The 12,482-nt window shown below is 41.4% G+C and overlaps 1 protein-coding gene across 1 annotated transcript in view; it reads left to right on the forward strand.

Moving 5' to 3' along the window:
• The window catches only part of NXPH1 (neurexophilin 1), a 297,091-nt gene that overhangs the window by 220,894 nt on the left and 63,715 nt on the right, over positions 1-12,482 (forward strand).

Genomic DNA, 12,482 nt, shown 5'->3' on the forward strand with positions numbered 1-12,482 from the left:
CCCTAGTGGTGGCTGCAGGCAGCAAGAATTTCATCATTTCTCCTTATGGCTGTGGAAAGAGGAGTTGCAGGGAATTTCAAGCCCTGTAACAGACAAACTGAGCTCTGATCCCTCTAAAAATATATTTTGAAATGAATCAGCACAGAATTTTGGACCAAAAAATTAAATAGTGTTAAAAGGTGCAGATTCACTGTAAGGGCATGGCCACACATAGCGTATTTCTTCCGCTACTGTCCGCTACTGTCCGCATCAATACCGCACAGAATCTGCGTTGCAGATTCTGTTGCGGCTCTGCCCAAAATGGGCATTAAATTGATGCGGACTGGCCGCTGCGTATTGAGGTGAAAGTACTTCCCTTCTCTCTATCAGTGCAGGATAGAGAGAAGGGACAGCACTTTCCCTAGTGAAAGTAACAGAAATTCATACTTACCGGCCGTTGTCTTGATGACGCGTCCCTCTTTCCCCATCCAGCTCGACCTCCCTGGATGACGCGGCAGTCCATGTGACCGCTGCAGCCTGTGACTGGCCTGTGATTGGCTGCAGCCTGTGATTGGCCTGTGATTGGCTGCAGCCTGTGATTGGCCTGTGATTGGCTGCAGCCTGTGATTGGCCTGTGATTGGCTGCAGCCTGTGATTGGCCTGTGATTGGCTGCAGCCGTCACTTAGACTGAAACGTCATCCTGGGAAGCCGGACTGGAGACAGAAGCAGGGAGTTCTCGGTAAGTATGAACTTCTATTTTTTTTACAGGTTACTGTATATTGTGGTCGGTAGTCGCTGTCCAGGGTGCAGAAACAGTTACTGCCGATCGCTTAACTCTTTCAGCACCCTGGACAGTGACTATTTACTGACGTAATTACAGGAGCCCCATTGACTTCCTCAGTCTGGCTGTAGACCTAGAAATACATAGGTCCAGCCATAATGAAGAAATGTCATGTTAGTAAAACCAATACGCTCCGCAGCACACATAACATCTACATTACATCTGCGGACTTCATTGCGGAATTTAGAATCTCCGCCATGAGTCCGCAACCAGTCCGTACGTGCGGTTTTGCCACATGTATTTGCGTGCTGCAAAACCGCTGTGTAATACAGTGCCAGCATATTCAATGAGATTCCAGGAAATCTCATGTACGTGCTGCAGTATTTTTCCGCATGTAAATTGATCTGCGGTGCGGATTTTAAAATCTGCAGCATGTAAATTTATCTTGCATTTCCGCTTGCGAATTGTATCTGCCTAGCGCTGTGGAAAATCGCACCAAAAATGCATCAAAACGTAAAACCCGACACCGTAAAACACACGATTAGGTGCGTTTTTTACCTGCGAATTTCCTGCGTGTTGCTGTGCTTTTGGTGCGTATTTTCCCCATCAAAATTCGCAAGGTGTGCTTGTAGCCTTAAAGTCAATAGGGTGATCAGAATTTTGCTGTATCCATTCGAAAACAGATCCAAATTGAAGCCATGATGCTCATATGAACACAGCCTAAACCTAACACCACCCCTGAAAAGGGTTTTAAACTGCAGCAATTGGGTATAGGCTTTAGCCTATTTTATGAAGGATTTTGCATGTTTTTATAACTGTCTGTTCTGTATTGGGATTTTCTCTCTGCTTTGTTGATGTTACATTTTTCATAACTGCACGGCAGGATAAATTTAAAAAAACATTCTTAACATTGGCACAAAAAATGGAGAGAATTCTGAAATATTCATTGAGTACAAAGCGGCGCTCAGACTGCATCATTATTTACACACTTATCTCAATGCCCAGATTTCTCTTTCGAAATTCTTTAATGTGAGTACATGGCATTGGAATCTAATGCGTGTCCCGGCCTTAGTCTCTGGTGTACTTCATGTTTAATCTGTAACGTTCTGCAAAATGCTGCAAAAAAATCTCAAATAAAATAAAAATGTCTTGATATTTCTATTAGCTTAGATTAAATGGGTAAAAATATTTCCCGTTATAAAATCAGGCAATAACTCTTTAGCTACAGAATTACGAGCACTGACAGCCGCCGTGATTACATGAAAAATGGTCATATCTGATTATTCTTGATTCGAGATACTTGACTGTAGACGGTGGAATGGATTGTCATTTGTTTTCAAACACAAATGAGATGTTGAGTAGTTTAAAGGATGCTAAGATATTCAATACCCTTGATTTATCCTCTACTTGCCATCAATTTCACCGACAGAAACTTAGGAAAAATAGAATTAAATAGTGTTGGATTTTTTTTTACAATTATTTTTTCTAATAAACAAATAATTCTTATTCCTTTAATTGATGGAATATAATTAGAAAAACATGTCTGCTTTCTTCCGAACACAGCGCCACATCTGTCCACAGGTTGTGTGTGGTATTGCCGCTCAGCCCCATTCACTTTAATAGAGCCGAAGTGCAATAATAAATACTACTCATGGACACGTGTGGCGTTGTTTTGGGAATAAAGCAGCCATGTTTTTTTCTAATCTTTAACATCCCCTTTAAATCAAGACATTAAAATTTTACACTGTGGTCATAAGATTGCCCTTTTTACATTAACTGTTCTTCCTTAAAGGGGTTGTCCAAGATTTGAAAAATATGGCTGCTTTCTCCTAAAAACAGCACCACACCTGTCCACAGGTTATGTGTGGTATTGCAGCTCAGCTCTATTCACTTTAATGGGGCTGCAATAGTAGACACAACCCATGGACAGATGTGGTGATGTTTTTTTCAAGAAAGCGGACATCTTTGTCTAATCCTCGACAACTTCTTTAAACAAGTTTTTCTGTTATGGATCTGCCAGGCACAGCTTCTGTGTATACGCCCATAGGTAATCAGTCTGCACCTGCTTCTATGTCTGTGAGACTGACTCCATCTTCCACCACTCAGGATGGCAGGCTTAGGAGTGGGAGAGCCTATCACAGCCTGGCCAGACGGAGCTAGCTCCCGCCCTCTGTCTATTTATACCTGCCTTTCCTGTTCCTCCTTGCTTGTGATTCTTCTGTTTGGTTTCCTGGCCCTGCTGCAGCTTCTGTACTATTTGACCCTGCTTCATATGACCCTGGCTTACTGACTACTCTCCTGCTCTGCGTTTGGTACCTCTTACACTCCTGGTATGACTCGGCTCGTTCACCACTCTTGTTGTTCACGGTGTTTCCGTGGGCAACTGCCCCATTTCCCTTTGCTTCTGTGTTCCCTTGTCTGTTTGTCTGTCGTGCACTTATTGAGCGTAGGGACCGTCGCCCAGTTGTACCCCGTCGCCTTGGGCGGGTCGTTGCAAGTAGGCAGGGACTGAGTGGCGGGTAGATTAGGGCTCACTTGTCTGTTTCCCTACCCCCATCATTACATTTTCGTTGACAATTCCCCCGTATTTAAGTGTAGCCTTTCTGGTGTTCATATGATCGTGGTGGATCCAAGGGGAAATGTGACCTGAGCACTGTTCGTTTGTGCCTGGCGATACAGAACAGTGTTAAATAAATATTAAAATACAGCACCCTAATAAGTAGCCATACAGCAGCCAAATACACAAGGAAAATATCATCCGGGCAAATAGCATTATAAAATAGTCAGGTCTAGGGAAGTGAAAGGGATGTCAGCATCCCTGGTGGTCTGTGGCAGTTACGAGGTTAATGTCAATATCACTGGTGTCTAGGGCAGTGAAGGGTTTCATATCAGTATACCAGGTGGCCTATTGCAGTGACGGAGTTAGTCAATATCACTGGTGGTCTAGGGCAGTGAAGGAATAATATCAGTATACCTGGTGGTCTAGGGCAGTGGAGGAGTTAATGTCAGTATACCTGGTGGTCTAGGGCAGTTGAGGGGTTAATTTCAGTATACCTGGTGGTGTAGGGCAGTGGAGGGGTTAATGTCAGTGTACCTGGTGGTCTAGGGCAGTGGAGGGGTTAATGTCAGTATACCTGGTGGTCTAGGGCAGTTGAGGGGTTAATGTCAGTATACCTGGTGGTCTAGGGCAGTAGAGGGGTTAATGTCAGTGTACCTGGTGGTCTAGGGCAGTAGAGGGGTTAATGTCAGTGTACCTGGTGGTCTAGGGCAGTAGAGTGGTTAATGGTACTATACCTGGTAGCCTAGGGCAGTGAAAGGGCTAATGTCTGTATCCCTGGCGGTTTAGGGCAGGTCAGGGGTTAATTTTAGGATCTCTGGTGGAGGGCAGTGAATGAGATTAATTTTAGGATTCCTTAGTGAACGGCAGTGAATCGGGTTAATATTTCATTCCTGAGGTCCAGAGGTTATTAACCCCTCCATGTTCCCTGGTGGTCTAAGGCAGCGAAGGGATTTATTTTCGTATCCCTGGTGGAGGGCAGTAAAGGTGTTAATTTTTCATACCTGGTGTCCAGTGTTTACTCCTCCCGCCAGGCTGCAATGCTGTCCAGGTTGTAACAGGAAGGTGATCACTGATCGTTCAGCTTCCTGTTCTCACCCTGCACTGATCATAGAGATGAGTGCAGGGAGGGTTAGAGAAAATGGTGCTGCTGTAACTAGACTGCCACACAGGTCGCTTGTGATCAGGCAGAGCATTTCAATAGCACTCAGCCCGATCATTAAAGAGGCTCTATCACCAGATTATAAGTGCCCTATCTCCTACATAATGTGATCGGCGCTGTAATGTAGATAACAACAGTGGTTTTTATTTTAAAAAACAATCATTTTTGAGCAAGTTATGAACAATTTTAGATTTAGGCAAATTAGTTTCTTAATAGACAACTGGGTGTTTTTTAGCTTTTGACCTAGTGGGCATTGTGGAGAGAAGTGTATGACGCTGACCAATCAGTGACCAATCAGCGTCATACACTTCTCTCCATTCATGTCCATTTGTACTTAGCATAGCATTATCTCGCTGTGCTGTCACATACTCACACATTAACTTTACTGAAGTGTCTTGAGAGTGAATAGACATCACCTACAGCCAGGACGCGATGTCAATTCACACTCCCGACACTTCGGTAAAAGTTTTTGTGAGACTTACTCACACAGCACAGCCGTGCTGTCATTCACAGCGTGATCTCGGTCCACACAAACGTTACCGAAGTGTTGGGAGCGTGAATGGACATCGCGTCCGGGCTAGAGGTGATATCTATTCACTCTCAAGACACTTAAGTAAAATTAATGTGGGTGTAAGTGACAGCACAGCGTGATCTCGCGAGATCACGCTATGCAGTGAATACAAATGGAGAAGAATGGAGAGAAGTGTATGCCGCTGATTGGTCACTAATTGGTCACTGATTGGTCAGCGTCATACACTCCTCTGTACAACGCCCAGTTGGACAAAAGGTAAAACACGCCCAGTTGTCTATTAAGAAACGAATTAGCATAAATCCAAAATTGTTCATAACTTGCTCAAAAATGATAATTTTTCCAAATAAAAACCACTGCTGTTATCTACATTACAGCGCCGATCACATTATGTAGGAGATAGGGCACTTATAATGTGGTGACAGAGACTCTTTAAAGAGGAGCTCAGGGAGTCGGGGATGCCACACAGAATAAAGGCAACAGTGCTTGCAAAATGAGAATGGTTTCCCTAAAACAGACCAAGCCTTTCCAGCCGGACCAAGCACCACACTAGTCATAGTTTTTACTATTTACATCTCAAAAACAGAACCTGCAGAGTTTTCAATAAACCTATGATTTGTTTTACAGAACAAGTCCCGACTCCTGACATTTGAGTTGTGATTCAATTTTGCAACTATTGATTCTCAAACTTTTATTACATTTTACATTTTTTGTAGAAAAACTTTCTAAGACCGTCAAAACAACTCAAAACTTTTTTAAGAGGGTTTTCAAAATTTTTTTAAGAATGAACTTATTAAATCAACTACAACAATTGTCTGGGAATCGGGAGTTCTTCAAATGTTCTGACCTTCGTCTTGAATGGATAAACATACAGTTTCACTAAAATATTTTTGTGTTTGGTAAAACAATCCTGTCTACAGACAATGACAGCAAACGACGCGAAGTCAGATGTACAATGTATCTCTTGGTCATTCCTGTGCATTGAACCATCGTTTACTATGTGTAGTATTAAATAAAATGTGATATGATAAAGAAAACCACAAAAAATAATACACGATCATAAAAAACCTGCCCATAGTAGTCTGGATAAGCATGCTCTACACTAGTTACACCATGGAAGAGGTGGACAGGGGGCCACTGTCGCATGAGGAACCTCATATATCTCTCCTGAGAGCAGTCTCAAATAATGGAAGAGGAAAATAGAACTCGGTTTCAAAGATCCCAGAGGAAGAGTCATGTCTCTCCTAAAATCTAGAACAGAATGACATGGAGCCGCAAACTAGAAGTTTAATATTACTTTTTCCAGTTTTGGTCCCTGCAGCCCCATGAGCCACCTAGAAGTCGTCACAGGCAATATCTATCTATCTATCTATCTATCTATCTATCTATCTATCTATCTATCTATCTATCTATCTATCTATCTATCTATCTATCTATCTATCTATCTATCTATCTATCTATCTATCATCTATCCATCCATCTATGTATCCATCTATCTGTCTTCTATACTTTATAGCTAAAGCCTGGGTGTAGAAACTATTGAAACCCCAGTATAGATACACAGCAAAGGACATCATCATAAAAGGGATTATGTTTATTTTCTCATTATGGTGGAATCTCACACTGGGGCATTTTTCTGACTTTTATCCATTTACTTATGACATCTAGTTTTACAGACTGAGGGGCTGCCACTGCGATAAATGTGAAGATTTACCTTCAGTATTAGTTGTAGAGGTTTTGGTTAAGGGTTTTAGATCTATGCTTCCTGCTGTGGAACATTCTAAACTAAAAGATGTTCACTATTGAGACAAGAGCTTTTCATTGCCTTTGTTTGGATGAATAGACTCTGTGGCAACTGGATCATTATGGCACATTGCTTCAATTCATTCCTTTAAAAAAATAAAAGTAAGTGGGATTGGATTGCATTGTATTCTCAAGGCGCACAAAGGCCGGACATCAGGAATGAGTTATTACAGATCATGGATCACACTAGATATTGGATAAATAAAATTTTATTACCATTTTGTAAAGCTGTAAAATATAGTAATGTAGCATAGGTATGTAGGATAGTCTTGTAGTATAGTCATGTAAGATAGTTATGTAGGATAGTCATGTAGCATAGTCATATGTGTAGTCATATACTTTAGTGTAGTCATGTAAGATAGTAATTTAGGATAGTATTGCACATAGTATAGTCATGTAAGATAGTCATGTAGGATAGCTATGTAGAATAGTCATGTAGGAAAGTCATGTAAGATAGTCATGAAGTATAGTCATGTATTATAGTCATGGAAGGGAGTCATGTAGGATAGTCATGTGGTAGAATCATGTAGAATTATAATGTAGCATAGCCATGTAGAATAGTCATGTAGAATAGTCACGTAGGATAGTCACATAGGATAGTTATGTAGAATAGTCACGTAGGATAGTCACGTAGGATAGTCATGTAGAATAGTCATGTGGGTAGACATATACTGTAGCATAGTCATGTAAGTTAGTCATGTAGGATAGTCATGTAGAATAGTCACACAGTATAGCCATGTAGAATAGTCATGTAGGAAAGTCATGTAAGATAGTCATGAAGGATAGTCATGTATTATAGTCATGGAAGGGAGTCATGTTGGATAGTCATGTGGTAGAATCATCTAGAATAATAATGTAGCATAGCCATGTAGAATAGTCATGTAGAATAGTCATGTAGGAAAGTCATGTAAGATAGTCATGTAGAATAGTCATGTAGGATAGTCATGTAGAATAGTCACGTAGGATACTCATGTAGGATATTCATGTGGAATAGTCATATAGAATTGTCACGTAGGATAATCATGTTGAATAGTCATGTAGAATATTTATGTAAGATAGTCATGTTGGATAGTCATGTAGAATAGTCATGTAGAATAGTCATGTAGGATAGTCATACAGAATAGTAGTGTAATCATGTAAAAATGTCATGTAAGATGGTCATGTGGGATAGTCATGCAGTATAATCATGTATAATAGTCATGTTGGATAGTTAAATAGCCATGTAGTATAGTTAGTTATTTAGTGTAGTCATGTACAGTAGGATAGTTATGTAGGACAGTCAAGTAGGATAGTCATGACTTTGACAGTCCACCATGCATTTTAGTGATAACTTCTGGCAGTGTACAGCTTCAGTAAGCTAGTTATGAAGGATAGTCATTTAAGATATCCGGGAAGGAAGGTGTCGGCGGGATGAGAGGAGTCTGCGGTCTGTGTCCGCGGACGTTACACAAGGTAGTCGTGTAATATAGTCATGTAGCATAGTCATGTAAGATACTCATGCAGGATAGTCATGTAGGATAGTCATGCAGAATAGTCATGTAAAATAGCAATGTAGGATATTAATGTAGGATAGTCATGTAAGATAGCCATGTATAGATAAGTCATGTAAGATACTCATGCAGGATAGTCATGTGGGATAGTCATTCAGAATAGTCATGTAAAATAGTAATATAAGATATTCATGTAGGATAGTCATGAAGAATAATTATTTGGGATAGTCATGTGGCATAGTCATGTAGAATAGACATGTAGGATAGTTATGTGGTATAGTCATGTAGGATTGTCATGTAAGATAGTCATGAAGAATAATTATTTAGGATAGCAATGTGGAATAGTCATTTAAGATACTTATGTAAATTGTCATGTAGGAGAGTCATGTAAGATAGTCATGCAGTTAAGTCATGTAGAATAGTCATGTAGAATAGTCATGTAGAATAGTCATGTAGTCTAGTCATGTAGTCTAGTCATGTAGTCTAGTCATGTAGTCTAGTCATGTAGTCTAGTCATGTAGTCTAGTCATGTAGAAAAGTCGTGTAGGGAATCTATGTAGGGTAGTCATGGCTTTGACCCCATGCATTGTAGAGATAGCCTCTGGTATCAAAGAAACCTTTAACAACTTCTCAGTTTTCAATCTCCTCCAAGTGGGTGGGTGGACAATTGCCATATATCTTCAACCCAAGTCCATTAACTGAATAAGTAACATTGAGAAACCCTTCAAAAGGATGAAAAGCACGTGGTGGTTAACCCCATCCGAAAATGAAATAGATCTAGCAATCCAATGTAGTTATGATGTCACCAGTTCCCGAAATATTGATTGGCTAACTACTCATCAGTTTATTTCTCTGTGTAAAATTATCCATTCACTTTCCTGTGGAAATAGTTCCTTCCTGTAGATGTTTTTGAGACTTCGCACTGCACCACTTCTTTGTCTGAAGGAAATACCTTTGGTAGTCTCTATAGTTTGCCGTCTCGGAGGCTTTTAATGGCTTTAATTAGCAGCCACTAACTCAACCACTTAAGGGAACCAACAAGACGCCATAGTTCCTACTATACCTGGTAAGTGACAGGTTCTCTTGAAGTGCTTAACATGAGTTGTCTTAAGAATATTTATTATAGCTTGACATAGTATAATTGGACCACCCATGATCAACCTTCTTAGGACTATTAATACCCCAAACTTACTAACAATGGGCTTACTATTATGCCTGCCGACTTTTCTAAAGTTGATAAAAGAGCCAATAATCATTTGCAGTCTTCTGGTGTGGACCAATGGACAATATCACCTTAATATTTCACATAATTATTAACGAATGAATAAAAAAACACTAATGCACAGTGACAATGCAGCACAGTAATAAATCTTCTGAGAGTGAGAGGTTTAATGATTTGTGAAATCACTGCTTACCTGTAGGTTCTGGTGAAATTGTAACGCCTTCTATATATATAGATGGGGGCTGGAGGTACAGACATGTCGGACTAATTACAGATGTTATTTTGTGAACACTCGGATCTCACGCATTATTTTATTTCAATTTAATATATATTTTTATGCATTTCACAGGGATTGTTCTTTGTGGTTTATTCTGCTAATTTATTAGTGCACTTTGATTAAGAATATTGTCAGTCAAGCTATAGATGTCCCATAATGGGCATACTCAAAAATCATAGTACAAAAGTCTGTGCTGATAAATGTCATAATATGCTCTTTTGTTTTTTTTTGCTTGACAAATTATACCATTTTCGATACTACACTAGGGGGAGCTAATTGTACGTGGCTTAATGCAGCTAATATTGAACTCAATGTACACATTATCATTTTGAGTTCCTGCAGGTAGTCTCTATGACATTTGGGAAAACAGTTCAGCGACTATATGAAATACACCACTGGGTCCAAAAAGTCAAAGGGAATTCAACTTGCCATATCATTACCCAAAAAGTGAACAATTTTTTAGAACAGGTTCCATAGAAAGATAAGACATTTAAATCATTGTCCACGTTCTAAATTTACACTGACATTATGTTTCAGTAATCCCAAATATGTACAGCTGGAAAACATGAAGAAGAAACCAATCCTAAAAACTCCTCCCAGAAGATGTCCACATACATTGGATTGAAGAGTATAGCGGCCACCACCGCACCTCTCTCTCCTCCACTCATACTCACCTCTTCACTGTACTGCTCCATTCACTTCAGGCTGTGGTCTAGCCTCCGTCCATGCAGTGCCAGCTCTGCTACATCTACTATTCCTGGTACTACTGAGGACATCTCACACTACTAGTTACTTAACTCTCTGCACCTACTGTCCTTGGCTCTGGAGTAGCAGCATGCACTAATTGGTCATCTTCAGCACCTGTTGCTTTCCTATATAAGGGCATGGCCAGACGTGGCGGATTTCCTCCGCAGCTGTCCACATCAATGCCGCACAGAATCTGCGTTGCAGATTCTGCGGCGGATCTGCCCAAAATGTGCAGTAAATTGATGCAGACTAGCTGCTGCGGACTGCGGGAAAAGTGCTTCCCTTCTTTCTATCAGTGCAGGATAGAGAGAAGGGACAGCACTTTCCCTAGTGAAAGTAAACGAATGTCATACTTACCGGCCGTTGTCTTGGTGACGCGTCCCTCTTTCGGCATCCAGCCCGACCTCCCTGGATGATGCGGCAGTCCATGTGACCGCTGCAGCCTGTGATTGGCCTGTGATTGGCTGCAGCCTGTGATTGGCCTGTGATTGGCTGCAGCCGTCACTTAGACTGAAACGTCATCCTGGCAGGCCGGACTGGAGACAGAAGCAGGGAGTTCTCGGTAAGTATGAACTTCTATTTTTTTTACAGGTTGCTGTATATTGTGATCGGTAGTCACTGTCCAGGGTGCAGAAACAGTTACTGCCGATCGCTTAACTCTTTCAGCACCCTGGACAGTGACTATTTACTGACGTCTCCTAGCAACGCTCCCGTAATTCCGGGAGCCCCATTGACTTCCTCAGTCTGGCTGTAGACCTAGAAATACATAGGTCCAGCCAGAATGAAGAAATGTCATGTCCAAAAAGCAAGACGCATCCGCAGCACACATAACATGTGCATGACAGCTGCGGACTTCATTGCGGAATTTAGAATCTCCATTGAAGTCAATGGAGAAATTCCGCCATGAGTCCGCAACCAGTCCGCCACAACTGCGCAACAGGCAGAGCATGCTGCGGACACCAAATTCCGCTCCGCAGCCTATGCTCCGCAGCGGAATTTTACGCATCGTCTAAACGAACACTTCTAAATAGAAGTGGAAGTCAATGGAGAAACGGGTCCGCTGCGGATTAACGCTGCGGAGTGTCCGCAGCGGAATTCAAGTGAAATTCCGCCACGTGTGAACCCAGCCTAAAGCTCTCACTCTCAGTTTGACAGAGCAATAAGGTTCCCCCCATTGGTTGTGTCTGCTGTTTTTGAGCTATTGGACTGTATCATCGATTATTCTTGTTTGCCTCCTACCTACCGACATCTACCCTGAAACATGACCCCTACTATTCTTTAGTACCACTGCCTACAACTACCGCTATGGATCCGCACTCGAGACTGTACACCTAATAGTAAGTGTGCCATTAGTCACTTCTATTCCGTTGGTTATTTATCGGCTGTTGTATCGGGAAACTATTTCAGGGGTTCAGCGATCAGGTGATCCCCTATACCCTATACAAGGGTTGAAGGGTGAAAAGCCGAGGATCCCCTGGAATCCGCTCCCCGGTCTAGCCATCAGAAATCCTGTACGGCACGGTGGGTTCACTATATCCACCTGCCGTCTGAAAATATTATTACTGCGCTTAATTGGACGGAGACCGTCACAAAGAGGACTTATTATTAAGACATTGTATCATGTAAAACCAATTGAAAGGAGGTCTTCTCATAATAAATGTCTACAATACGTCAATCAAATATGTCATAAGAGTCACATCAGTCAAAGTTCAATGTCTCCTCAAGAAGGAACTGGTCCTGGCATTGGTTTTAATAGCGAGACTACCAAGAAAAAAAACCCGTCCGCTTAAGAGATGGTATTTCCCAGTATACATTATCACCCTACCAATTTGTTAGATTTTGTCAACTCCTCCCCTTAAAAGTGTCAAGGAACTTCAAGTACTGACCATGCAAAATAGCCCTCTTCCAGAAGAAAACTGTCTCTCTAGTCCCAC

This window comes from Rhinoderma darwinii, chromosome 5, assembly GCF_050947455.1.
Source record: "Rhinoderma darwinii isolate aRhiDar2 chromosome 5, aRhiDar2.hap1, whole genome shotgun sequence".
Classification (NCBI taxonomy): Eukaryota; Metazoa; Chordata; class Amphibia; order Anura; family Rhinodermatidae; genus Rhinoderma; species Rhinoderma darwinii.